Raw genomic sequence first — 13,247 nt, forward strand, 5'->3', positions numbered from 1 at the left:
ACTTTGCATTGTATAATGGACAGTTAAAACAAGTTCAAAGAATGTGGAAAAACTTTGTATAAATGATATGACCTTTAAACAGGACATTTCAGCAGCTAGCAGAGTGTTGATGGAGTATGACAGGGTGCTGGCAGAGCACTGAGGGTTAAGCCAGCCCCCTGCCCCTGGAGCCCTAATTAAATGGGGAATGGAACCAGCTGAATGAGCCTGGGGGGGGCGGGGCCCGGGGAGGCACCTAATGAGAAGCAGCTGTGAGGCATATTAGACAGGCCTTATAGCAGGGGGACACCCACTAGGCTGACTAGAGGCTCACTAAAAGAAGGAAGTAGGAGCTGTAGCTGGAAGGGGTGAGAGGGAGAAACCTCAGGTAGAGGTGAGCTGCCCTGATCTAGTGATTGAGCCTGAGTAGCCCCAGGCCAGAGACTGTTGCTGTAAATAGTTGGTGGTGGGAAGACAAGACTGTAAATAAAGAGTACTAGTAGGAGTATGAAGCTGTATCTGCATGTGGTTTGTGGAAGAAGCCTGTAGCAGCAAGAGGGAAGCATGGACCCCTCTACACGTGGGGTCTTGTCTGGGACCAGAAGCCAGCGAACATGGTTAGTAGTGCAAAGATGGAGGAGACCCTGTAATGGCTGGTGAAACAGCAGAAACAGATGCAGCAGGCTATGCAAAATTTCCAGCAGTCGGAGAGACAGGCCTTGCTCACCTGGTAGGCTCACCAGCAGAAAAGCCTGCAGGATTTTATTCTGGAGCAGACCAGTGCTAGCAGCAGCTACGGTAGCAAATGGTGAGCCCTGCGGTGTGGGATGGCAGGCCCCCTCCTCAGTCTGGGACTATGTAAGAGGGGCCCAGCAGATGACCTGGATGCCTTCCTGGGTACACTTCAGTGAGTAGCCATGGCTGCGGGGCGGGACAGAGCCATCTGGACCCTACGGTTGGCACCGTACTTGGCCAATGAAGCTCAGGCAGCTTATATGGCCTTAAATGAGGAGCAAGCTAGGGACTGAGGCGGTAAGAGCAGTCGTCCTTGATAGGGTCAGCCTGTCGGCTGAAAATCCCACCAGAAGATGCAAGTGGCTGGGAGTGTGCGGCCCCAAGCCTTTGCCCAGAGACTTATGGACTGGGGCACCCACTGGCTGAGACCTGAGGTCCACACCAAAGGGAAGGTAATGGACATGATAGTCCTCGAACAATTTTTACATAGCCTGCTGGAAAGTGTGCAGGTGTGGGTTAGGTGGTATCTACCAGGGACAGTAGATGTGGCAGTCAAACTCACAGAAGCGTACGTGGAGACAGATTTGCCCCAGAGGGAAGGTCCACTGGACCAGGGCAGGACTGGAAGCCCAGGGCTCTAACCCTCGGGAAGGGCCTGGAGTGGAAAAGGGAGGAGCCCTGAGCAGCTGCAAGTGGAGCCAGGGCAGCTGGTCTGCTGGTAATGTGGATGGCCAGGGCATAAGAAAAATGGCTTCCCCCCCTCCCCAGATGACGTGGCTTTGCTGAATTTTGTGGTTGCACTAAGGTTGGAGGGCGAGCCAAGGCCCTGAAGTTGTCCACCATCCCTGTGAGGATGGGGAGAAAGTCCCCCAGGGGTCCGGTGGATACGACCACTGCTTGCTTGCTTGTTTGAGGGGGGCTGCTGAAGCCACAATGGATACTCTCGGGGAGGAGAAGACAGCTCGAAATGTATCCCATGGGGCCAGGAAGTCCTGCGTGGTGGCCCAAGTGTCCCTGGAGATGCAGGGCAGATTCTACTGGAAGTGGGTTGAGGTAGTAAAGGGCCTACGATACCCAGTAGTGCTAGGCATGGACTGGTGCCCTTTCCCTAGAGGGAAAATCAACCAGAGGGTGAAAAGGGGAGAGGTTCCCAGAAGGAGGGGAGAGCCTCAGGAGTTAAGGAACCCCGACAAAGACCCTAGACAGCAGAGCATGGAAGAAAAGGAGACTGGGAGAATGGCTAACCCAGGTCCTGTGGAAAAGGGAGATGGGCTAGCGCACCCCTACCAGTGCAACCCCTGATGGGTGGCCCCGAGAAGCCTGAGATCCTGGAAGTCCTGGGGGAGGTCAGGATGGAACCTGAACTCCCTCAGAGATGGGGGGCAAAAGGGGGAGAGCAGGGTAGTGATTGGTGTGACAACCTATGGGGGCAGCTGCAGAGTTGTGGGGCCACCTGGCCCCCATGCAATGCACTTTCTGCAGCTGTGGGGTAAAAGAACAAAAAAAGGTAGCCCCTGCAAGTCACCCCATAGAGGGGGTGGCCCTTCTCTGCTCGAATCCTCCAGGGAGAGGACAGATGGGGCAGGGATTAGTGAACCTGGCAGTTCATAAGCAGGGAGATGTGTGACAGGGCTGGCAGAGCACTGATGGTTAAGACAAGCCCCTGCCACTGGAGTCCTAATTAAACTGGAAATGGAACCAGCTGAGTGAGCCTGCAGGGTCTGGGCTAACGAGGAGCAGCTCATTAGACAGGCCCTATAAAAGCTATAGGAAGGAGCTCAGGGGCTGACCAGAGGCTCACTGAAGGAAGGAAATAGGAGCAGTAGCCAGAAGAGGTGAGAGGCCTTCCTGAGAGGGAGAAACTGGAGGTGAGCTGCCCTGATCTGGTGGCGGAGACTGTGGCCCCTGACTTGGGATTGTATCTGTACATAGTTGGTGGTGGGAAGACAAACCTGAATGAAGAGCACTAGTGGGAGCACAAAGCTGCATCTGTATGTGGTTTGTGGGAGAAGAATCCCGGAGCAGCATGGGGGAAGCATGGACCCCTTTACATGGAGAAACTGCAACTTGACCAAGCATAGCATGTAAGGTTGGCTATGGGATGTTCCACAAAGGAGTCCATGGAAAGTATTTGTGGAGATAAATTGCTGACTGAAGCAAACCAGCCAGTGTTCAATGTATTTCCTAAGGTGGTTGTACCAAGAGCTATGGCCTAACACGTTTTACACAAGCTAGTGTGCAAGATGTTTTGCACCAAGATTCTGGAAAATTCTAACCCCAGTTGCAAGAACTCCAAGATGATGCCTTGTTCCCTGATTGGATGGTGAAAAGACTATTCTCATTTTGGCTGGATATTACAAATATTTAGCAGAACTATGGGTCACCATCTGACTGGTCTGCGACAGCATCTCCAGGAAGAGGAACTAAGTTGGACCACCCAGAAGAAATGGGATAAAAGGGCTTGTCCCCTTCATCCCATTGTTTCCCAAAAGCCAAACAAACTTGGAAGACTGACATTCTGAGCCAACCACTTGGGAGTTCTGGTGACATCAAGTACCTGAGACAGTTAAAGGTGTCTATCCATTTTCCAGCATTTTGGGTGCCTGCTAGTGCACCAAGAAAAGTCTCTAGTCATGTCCATCCTCCAATCCACCTGTGTGCAATGTCAGCTTCTGTTGATAATAATAACTGAGCTGATGGCTAAGCAAATATCTGGTTATCAGGAATACAGACTCTCTTGGGTGACAACCCAAATCAGTTAACTGACCATCTCCTGAAACTGGGTACCTGGTTATGCATGGGCTGGGATGGGACAGGAACAGGAAGCTTTATACTCAGTGGTGTCCAATCAGCAGTCTGCTGTTAGTCATCTCACCCTGCTGAGTCAGTGGGTGTAGCTTCTCCTGGTGGAATATTAGCAACAGTACCCTTAACTTGGGGTTTTGTGGTACAGCAGATAAGGTGCTTACTTTGCAGCACTCTAGGCCTGAGTTGGAGACTTAATGCCTGATGCAGACAACTTTTCAAGTTCTTTATGCGTGCAGAGATGAAAGAAGTATGCAAGCCTCTTGAATATCACTCAGTTTACACAATTTATCCTAAACATAGCTATGTTAATCGGATCTTGGGGTTAATAAACTTGGTGGGAAGTAAAGTTAAAAGGCTGACTGCTATAGATCCACGGGTATGGAGACCTTACTGAACCGGTATATAAGCAATTGTCTTGTGCTTTAATTTTGGGTTGCTTTTCCTCTATTAGCAACAGCAGAGCTCATAACCAGTTGGCACAAGTGAGGCCTTATTCTGAGGGACATTTAGTCAAAAGTCTAAACAAAGTCCCTTCCCAAAATAGTGGTTAAGCATCAGTTATTTTCTATTATATTTGATTCTGAAAACCTGGATGGTTATCAACCAATTTTTTTGTTAGCAAAATTGTAGTCCAATACTATTTTTACCTCTTTATAGCCTATACTAATAGATGCTTTTGTTAAGGATAGTTACTGAAACTGAAAATATCCTAGGGTGTAAAACAAATTTTACCTTTCTTATCTTGCTTACAATGTTCATAGTGTAATTAAGATAACATAGATTATTGTAGGCATGCAATCAGGTCCTTATGGATTTTCAAGCTTGCAAATTTGTCTGACACATTCCCAGAATCCTCTCAGGTCCCTAATCCATAGGTGAAGACCGTGCTTTGGCAGATTTGAAAGTCAACAAAGACATTTATTTTGTCCCTTAGACCTTTTTCCTTAAGCGTTTGCCCAGGTACTCTGTGTTCTGCACTAGCTGCGTGTTTCTGTTATTTGGATCCAGAAATCCCTAAATGGCTTCACGCTGTCTGACTTGAAGGAATGCCTCATCCCCTGTGCCATATTACTACAGATAAATGGAAGCTCTCAAGTTTGATCACTCCCCGTTTAAAAGACAGGGAGCTAATAGCAAAATGTTCTCCGTGTAGGGTTGTCTGCTCTTGCAGCAGGGTCTGCAGGTCTGGGCTCAAACCAAGCAGGGAGCTGCTCCATAGCAATCTATTTACCAAGAGTGTGGCATGTGCTGTCTAAGCACCAGCCAACATAAGGGGTGGCATGGAAGCTGCAATGCCCTAGGAGTAGCAACAGAGGCATGGTGATTTAAAGTAACAAACCATAAATAGACACCCATCAATCAAGGACTACAAAGCTCCCTACCATCCATCAAGCCCCTCCTTCTCCAAAGGCCTTGGGGCTTAACACTGCCTTTGCCTTATGCAATGGAAATGCAGGGAAGCAAAGAGGAGGGAGAGAAGCTGCCCTTGGTTGAGCCATGAAATGGCTCCCCAGACTCTCAGCCCTGTGATCAGGGAGAGAACATGGCTGCACCTTATCTGCTCCATGGAACAAATGGGCAGAGAAGGGCAGTTACGCAGTAGATAGGGGTCTTTTTTTATATATTTTAAAAATATATATAAGCTTGAATATACTGTGTCCATTTTCACAGAGTTTAAGGCCAGAAGGGACCACTCAATCACCTAGTTTGACCTCAATGAAGGTACAGAGAACAGAAGTGACTTGCCCAGGGTTACGCAGCAAATCAGTGGCAGAGCCAGCAATAGAATCCAGGACTGCTGACTCTCAGCCTAATGACCTATATGCAGCACCACATATTGCTAGTTCAGTAAATGAAATTCAGATATGCTGCCCAGCATATTTTCTGACATAGGGATACTCAGAGTTAGCCTTTGAGTCCTGTGGCACAGAAGTTATGGCCCCCCTTTTTTATTTAAAAGTGAAAATAGCTCTAAATAATAAATAAAAGTATACTGACATGAACTGATCCCTATGACTGAAAGGAGAAAGTAACTGGGCTCCATTTCTGCAGCAGAAAGCTAGGAAGACATAAAATACCACACACGGTTGTAACATAAAACTGAGTTGCTAAGTTTGGTATGTATTCCAACACATCATTTCTCCCACTCTCTCTAAAATCTTTAGGCCAGCCCTGTGTATAGCAGTGTGACTCTGGTGAACAGGAATCCGTTATAGTTAGTGTTTTGCAGGAATGGGCAGCAAACACTTGTTTCGAAGCTGAATTCAAGGTCTGTTCTGGGTACAGGACAAGAATCCAGAGGTTGGAATTTTCTGCTGCTTCTCTGAGCAACAGAAATGAACATACCCAACCATCTGCTGGTGAATTCCTGCTGTTTGATGCCAGTTCTGGCAAGGCCCAGCCTGGGGACACAGTGCATCCTCCAGCATTTTAACCAAGCATCCTGTGAACTTGGGAGGGACCTGCATGGCTGTGTGTGCAGTGGGAAGGGCTCCCTTTTCCCAGCCTTGCACTCCAGCATACCCCAGGGCAGGAATTAGCCCTCAGTTTGTAAAGACTTTCAGCATATTTGAAGAGGACAGCACAAGGTAAAATGTATTTTTATTTATTTAGAACACCACACACTCAATTGGTATCCACTGACATAGCTGAAGTAAATAGAGCTGCACTGATTTACTGCAGCTGACCACTGTGTTAATTCTGGGGGAAATCAATAGATCAAACAGCAAACTTCCCTATTTTATTTGCTTGTTTTTTTACTACTTCTACATACTACAGCATTACTTAGAAATGATGTGAAACTTCCTAGTGCAACTCAATATCACAACTATCAATACTTTAATAAGCCAGAGAGTCATAATTCCAAATTCCACTTTGGAAATCACTTGAAGCTATTTTGATAATTTGGTTTCTAGAGGAAATAATTTTTCCTGACCTGTTGGCAATTACTGCACGAAGGTAGAGAGGTTTAGGCTGGACCACTGGGATTTGCTATAGTGCACTTCAATCTTGGTGAAGATCTATGCTATGAACAGTTTCTGAGAAATTTCTCAAGAGATGTCAACTAAGCATGCCAAAGGCTAACCTCTTCTTTTGTGATTTGTGACTTCTATTTGCATGATTTCACACTTAATCCACTGTGTGGACTGTCAAATGGATGATGTAACTCAGAATTAGCAGTCTAGTGTGTGAAGATTGATTGGAAAAGCCTAGAAATCAATTTAAGGTGACACTCACATGAAAGCTGAAGCTTAATTTTCTGAATGAAACCAGATATACTCAGCAAAGTGTAGTTTTAGTCCTATTTTTTTTCATTAACAAGTAGTATCTCTTGTCATATTCAGAGGTAGCTCTTTGACCTACTTATGCCCATATATATTAATCACTTGTAAAGGTAATATAAATTTTCCTTATTTTACACTTGTTGGACTTTTACAAACAGTACTGCATTTTAAATCCCTCAAGACTTTAAAAGGCTAATAAGGCACCTATAATCTAAATAACACAGCAAAATTCCTTCCCTTCCTAAACTAAACTTCTCCCTTGAGTCTAGTCCTATAAGAGGATGAGCACCTTCATAAAGTCACTGGTAGCTCAGTACTCAGAAGATTTGGCCCCTTTCTCCAAATTCACTCATTGCTCAAAAATAGGTACAGCATCTGTAATACAACTGTATCTACAGCTGTTCATTCAAAATGTTTTATGCCACTTATTATACTCAAATTATTAGCAACTGCCACAGAGGATATTCCAAATGACTGGTATGTGTGGTTTTTTTTTTTAATTTATTTTATTTCTACAAGAATCTGACTTTCTTTTGCAGCTCAAAGATGTGTAGGACTTGCAACAACGGAGCTTATGTGAAAAGGTCAGCTAGTGTTTCACATTTTCCATCTGTGTGTAGTTTTCTCTGCTATTTTCAATATTTGCTAAACTGGGAGTTAAAATTGTGAAGAAGGTTAAAATGATGGATCTGCATTCTCATGAGTTTAGCTATAGCATCAATGCACTTCATTTCAAATATAAGGTGAAACATGACAACTGATATGTAGAAATTGTCTTTAATACTAGTGGGAAATGTCATTTATCAAATAAAGCAGTGTTTTATAACTCCATGTCCACTTATGTGCCTTGAGTGACAATAGCTGATTAGCATCACAGCTCAGAAAGAACTCCTGTAATTCACTTAGGAGGAGCTAAATGGTTACTAGGAGTATAAAGGTTTTCTTAATATTTGGAAGTTCTTGCATATTTTTAATTATATCAAAAGATGTCCCTCCCTGCTGAATGTTATTCTTATTATAATATCAGTTTGTCTTTAAATTACATGTACAAAAAAGAATCCAAATTCTATAATAGGTATAATGGCAAGGAACAGATAATTTATATGACCCAGGAAAGAAGTCTATCTTTGCTGTAATCTACTGATGATTTAACAGGACTGGGAATCATGACTCAAAGGTCTCAACCCTAATTTAACACTGTTTTCTCTAGAGCTAACACTAAGCATGTATCAATAATATAAGGAAAATAATCCAAACCTATTAGATCAATAGATGAGCCAGAGCTGCAAAATTCAGATCTGCAGTTTGAGAATTCCCAAATGGCAGGAGTGTTGGGTTCCAGAGTTTTGGTTTAGTCAGTTTTAGAGAATGGAACCATTCATTGTAGTTTGAATGTGTGATCTGGACCACGTGCACCAAAGTTCAGTGATGCTCAGATCAAATGGCCTGGTTTGGACCCATCTCTAATTAATCATTTTAGGGTGACCTAAACTTAGAGCATTTTCAGATTTCAAATCTTTATTTTTTTTTAAATTTATTAGTCTAAAGGACAAAGTTGGAAATGCAGAACATCAGCTGATGTAAATTGGCATAGTTGCATTGACTTACTTGGTGTTGCACCAATTTACACCAGCTGAGCCTCTCATTCATGGTATTTTAAAAAGGAGTAATTCTACCTCTCTGCCCTTCACTCTGCACACTACTTGTCCTAGTCTGTTTTACATGTTTTGTTGAATGACATACCCTTGATTCTGAATCTAGGATTGGCATATAATATTTGAAAAATGGACAGCATTAAGATAAATATTGGGTTGTGATTCTCTGGCTTCTGTTGGAATGCTGGGCCCAACTCAATCCCTTCAGCGAAGAACAAGTTCTCTCTAACTCTCTTGCACTCAGTCCCTGGCATCATTCCAGAGGAACTCAACTGCCTTAATGGTTCAGAGAGATGCACAGTAGCATTGTCAGGGAGAGGACCACACACCAATGCAGCCATTACTGTACTCTGAAACAAAGCATGGCCTGTGCTGCCTTCCTTTCTGCCCTGCTGGTTTCTGTCCAATACCCTCTGCAGAAGAGTTTGGGGACCCTGAGCACCACCCCACCCTTCTTAACAAATATAGCAGTGTCAGCAGCAGCGTTATGGTTAAACTTGTTTTTCAAGGATGTTTCACGCTTTTTATGAAATCTGGGAAGGTGACCATATTAGCCCTGACCATATCTCATTACTCATTTTTAAATGTTTTCATTTATAGATAAGCATGTTCTGTTTTTAATGTGGCTGGTACATGTATAAAATGTTTAAATCACATTAAACATACTCAAAATATAAAATCCTTTATGTTGGTACCTGGCACCAACCATATCAACCAACTGTATCAAACTCTAGCTCTCGCTATCAAGGGAGATTGCTCTTCATGAAAGGATGATCTCATGGGTGCGTCAAATGAAGTTGCATAATTAGTAAATATCTTCTTCATCTGTTACTTGCAACTTGAGAGCTCTTCTCATCTTTGATAGCATTAAGACTAACATCTCATTGTTTACATTACTTCAGTCAATATGCTTACTAGCTTACCCAGTTTCTCTCTCTCTCCCTCTCTCCCTCCCACTAAACAGATTCTAACCAAAAAACTGCAGAGTCAGCTTTTCCATGCAAGATCATGCTGTGTGTGTGTGTGTGTGTGTGTGTGTGTGTGTGCGCGCGCGTGTGTGTGTGTGTATGTGTATATATATGTGTGTGTGTGTGTGTGTGTGTGTGTATATATATATATAGTGTAGCTGGAAGCTACACATCAATGCTTCCCTGTTCAGTGCTCTGTAGTTATGTCATTTGCACCTTTCTTTTTCTAAGTGAATTTGTTCTTGTGTTTTGTTTTTTTCTTTGCTGAAGCACGAGGTGACCTTGTGATTTAAAGAAATTTGTCTTGACCATGAGACATTATCCTGTATTCCATTTTCTTGCGAGAGTTTATGAAGGTTAAACCTAATAAGCTCCAGAAATATAAAACTTCACAAGTTAGAATGTGAATGCTCCTGTATGTCATGCACACAGATGAAAGGGCTGACAGCTACTTAAGGGGCTATGCAGCCCAGAGTTGAAGCACCAGCTTCTGGTTTTAGAGCTATTTTTAATATGCTGTAACGGGATACATTTAATTAGACCAGTGTCCGTACTTTATTCTTCACTGTATATTTTGAAGTTAGTATTGTTTTTCAAAAACTAAATTTCAGCTTACTAGAAAAGAAAATTGCTTACCACTAATAACGCTTGTGAAGATATCACATGACTTAGACTCTCGGTCGGTTCTGTTGGAAGCACCCTGTCCAAGAATTCTCCTACCTTTTAGGACTCTAGTAGTTGAGCCTCCACCTGAATCCCTCCATTCCAATTGGCAATGTCTAGGTCCCCCTTAAAACTATCCAGTAAGTTCTTGAACATATAGGAAGCAAAAATTCCCCTGAATACACAGTGGAAACAAACACTCAAGAGCTATCTGACAGGATGAATAAAAAATAACATAGAGTATAATGTAGGTTATCATGGGGGTGAGTGGAAGTCTTGTGTAGTCTTCAAAAGAAAAACAATTACACGTGAACAATTTTCTTTACTTGAAAGACAGGCTAGATTTTTGCATTACACTCCAGCCCTCTCACACCAGGGGAGCACTACAAAGGAACCAGCGTCTAACCATAATTCACCAACTAAGAATTCCCCTAATGGGAGGGAACTCTTCAGTGGAGGAATGCTGGCAGAACCATTTCCTGCCCCAGCTGTGCTGATTGCAGTGTAGAGGGTGCTGGGGGAGGGAGACAGTGTGGTGGAATTCTTCTCCATTTTTATGCTGATCATCCATTGGCATAAGGGTTAGCACTTAGGTCCCTTAGGATTTGCACTTTCCCCCTCTATAGTAGAAGGATTTGTGGAATACAATGAACACAGTGGGCCTTGGTTTCCTTTATCTCTGTATACTGACCTGAACCTTTTCACCAATATCCTTCTCCAGAAAAAAGGGAGGTGGTCTAGCTTCTGCACCTCATATGAATAATACATGTATGCAACCATGGATATCTAATTCAAAACAGTTCTTGCCACCATAATTCCTGCAGCAAAGGTTGCCAAACCAATACCCTGCAAAGCCCTCTTTTCCATCTCCTGTCTTACTTCTTGGGAAGAGAATTAATTAGTGCAAGCACTAGTCTATTATATATTATAGTAACACCAAGGAACCCCATTGTTCTAGCAGCTGTACAGACCAGACAGCCAAAGTAGCTTACAATGTAATTATAAGGCAAGAGACAACATGTGGATACAGCCAGACTGACAGGAGAGTACAAGGGAACAATAGAGGTCAGCATTATGGGCAGTAGTGTCAGCACACCAGCAGCCTAGCCATTGTCAGGTTTTTATTCTGAAGTTTGAACCATCCTTTAGACATAAAAACCTGGCACTTCCCAGCCCTCAATCCCAGCATTGCACTGATACGCTCTCCTTCCATTAGAATCCAGTGTGATGGCCGGTGCTCACTGGCTGCATTGCCTTGTGTTTACAGGGTTAGGCCTTCAGTTGCCACAACGCTACCCTTCCCCCCCCCCACCAATCCACCTTTATACCTGGTGTCAGCCTGTCTTTTTCTTTGTTTGGGCTGGAGTCTACCCTCGGGCCGGGTTATCCATTCAATCCTATCTCTTCTCAGTGTGGCAGAGCACCTAGGAAGATAGAGGCATGGTTATTGACCCCTCCCCCCCCAACACACACACACACAAGAATCCAACCCCGGCCAGAGGTTTCAAAAGGAATGTATCCTCTCCCTCCTCCCCACCTGGGGAGAGTATAGAGTGTAAAGGGTTTTCTGCCCTTTTTAATGAGGGTGGGGAGGGGGAAAGTTGGTAGGGGAGCCTGGGCCCTCCCACTCAGCCAAGTTCCAGCCCAGAGCCCTCTAAGGGTTAGTAAATAGCCAGCAACCCAGAGCCCCTTAAGGCTGCCCCTGGGCTACTTACTAACACCCACATTGTTGTCCAAGTCTTGCAGTCTGTCCCAAAACAATAACAGAACAAGGTCTGTGAATCTTCAGTCCATCTGGGCTCAGCAGATAGGCTCTTCTCCTCCAGGAGAAAGTTTCTGCAGTATCCTGCCTCAGGAACTCTCAGGGCAGCTCCTCCTCCCCATCTTGCCAGCCCCCTTCTGAGCTGTCTGGCTCCCTCTTAAGCTCCACCTCCAGCTGGAGCATGCTTTGCAGGTGTGGCTGGGCAGGGTTAGGTGGGCTCAGAGTTGCTCTTTAGTCTTCAGTTCTAGTGGGGGGGTTGTATACCCCATCACACTCAGAAACAAATGTGAAGGTTCGAGTATGCCATCAATTTGGCTTTTCCCTCTGGGTGTGAAAACGTAATACATGTTCTCTCATGCTGTTCTCCAAATACTAAGCACACAGGCCCTGATTCAGGAAAGGATGGTTCAGGACAGCACATACGCATGTGCTTAAGTGCTGTCCTGAATCAGGGCCTTAGTCACAGACAGCGCAAGAAGTAAGAGTAATATTGACTAAGTTGTTCCAAATCTTTCATCTCATGCATGTTAGTTCTCAATCAGAATTAGGCTGGCACTACATCAAACATTTGTATTTCATGGAAGAACAGTTACAGGTTCATGAATACTGCATTGTGTAAAGATAGGGCTAAAAACTGCTGCTTATCATTAGGGAAAATGTGGGTAGGAAAGGATTTTCTATGCAGGAAACAACAGATATTTCATGTTCATGTTGTACAGAAGTCTGTCTCCTGCTGATATGAATGCTAGGCTGCAAGCACATTTTTGATCAAGTTTAGTAATTAAATTTAGCAGCAAATATGTTTTCTTATCAGGTTTGAGAATTTTTTGCTACCTCAGTGATTTATGTCATGTTGACCTCAGATCAAGGCTGGTATTTTTAATTTAACTGAGGTGAAATTCCTTCATTTTCTAAAGGAATATAGCTTATTGATGATTCTTTAAATTTCCTTGTTATGTTGGGACTGACTTGAAATAAATTGGATAGTTTCTGAAATGCTATTCTGTTTTTTATAAAGGTCATCGCACCACAGCAAAGGATCAGCATGTCATTCTGCTTTAGTATGTGACTGTTATTACTTTATTCTACCTAATTTAATCATCAAATTTATTCATCTCATGAGATGGTAATTTTCTTGCAAGTGCAATTATATTGCAGAGCATGCCTGCTGATTAGGCAGAAACAGAGAAATAACTCATCAGAAAATTACAAAAAGAATTAATCATCAACAACATGTATAGTAAAGATCACTTAGTGATTGCCATGTACTGTAAACACCTTCATTCTCAAATGTACCCAAGGCTTAATAGGTAGCAGTATACATACCCAATGAGTAAGTAAAGATCATGTAACCACTCATTAAAGATTTACATTTCTAATTGTGCAAGAAAGA

At 43.6% G+C, this 13,247-nt stretch overlaps 1 long non-coding RNA gene across 2 annotated transcripts; it reads left to right on the forward strand.

Annotated features, from left to right (window-relative positions):
• The first annotated feature begins 282 nt into the window (after nucleotides 1-282).
• LOC137150848 (uncharacterized) lies at nucleotides 283-7,627 on the forward strand. Of its 2 annotated transcripts, none has more exons than XR_010919097.1 (3): nucleotides 283-373; nucleotides 5,809-6,110; nucleotides 7,346-7,627. It is a non-coding gene; the product is annotated as an uncharacterized lncRNA (long non-coding RNA). The 2 variants fall into 2 exon arrangements; XR_010919096.1 differs by having other exon boundaries at nucleotides 331-373; nucleotides 5,688-6,110.
• The last annotated feature ends 5,620 nt before the right edge of the window (nucleotides 7,628-13,247 follow it).

Source organism: Emydura macquarii, unplaced genomic scaffold, assembly GCF_026122565.2.
Source record: "Emydura macquarii macquarii isolate MOO-44397 ecotype Brisbane River unplaced genomic scaffold, CSIRO-AGI_Emac_v2 contig_1027, whole genome shotgun sequence".
NCBI classification, from domain to species: Eukaryota; Metazoa; Chordata; order Testudines; family Chelidae; genus Emydura; species Emydura macquarii.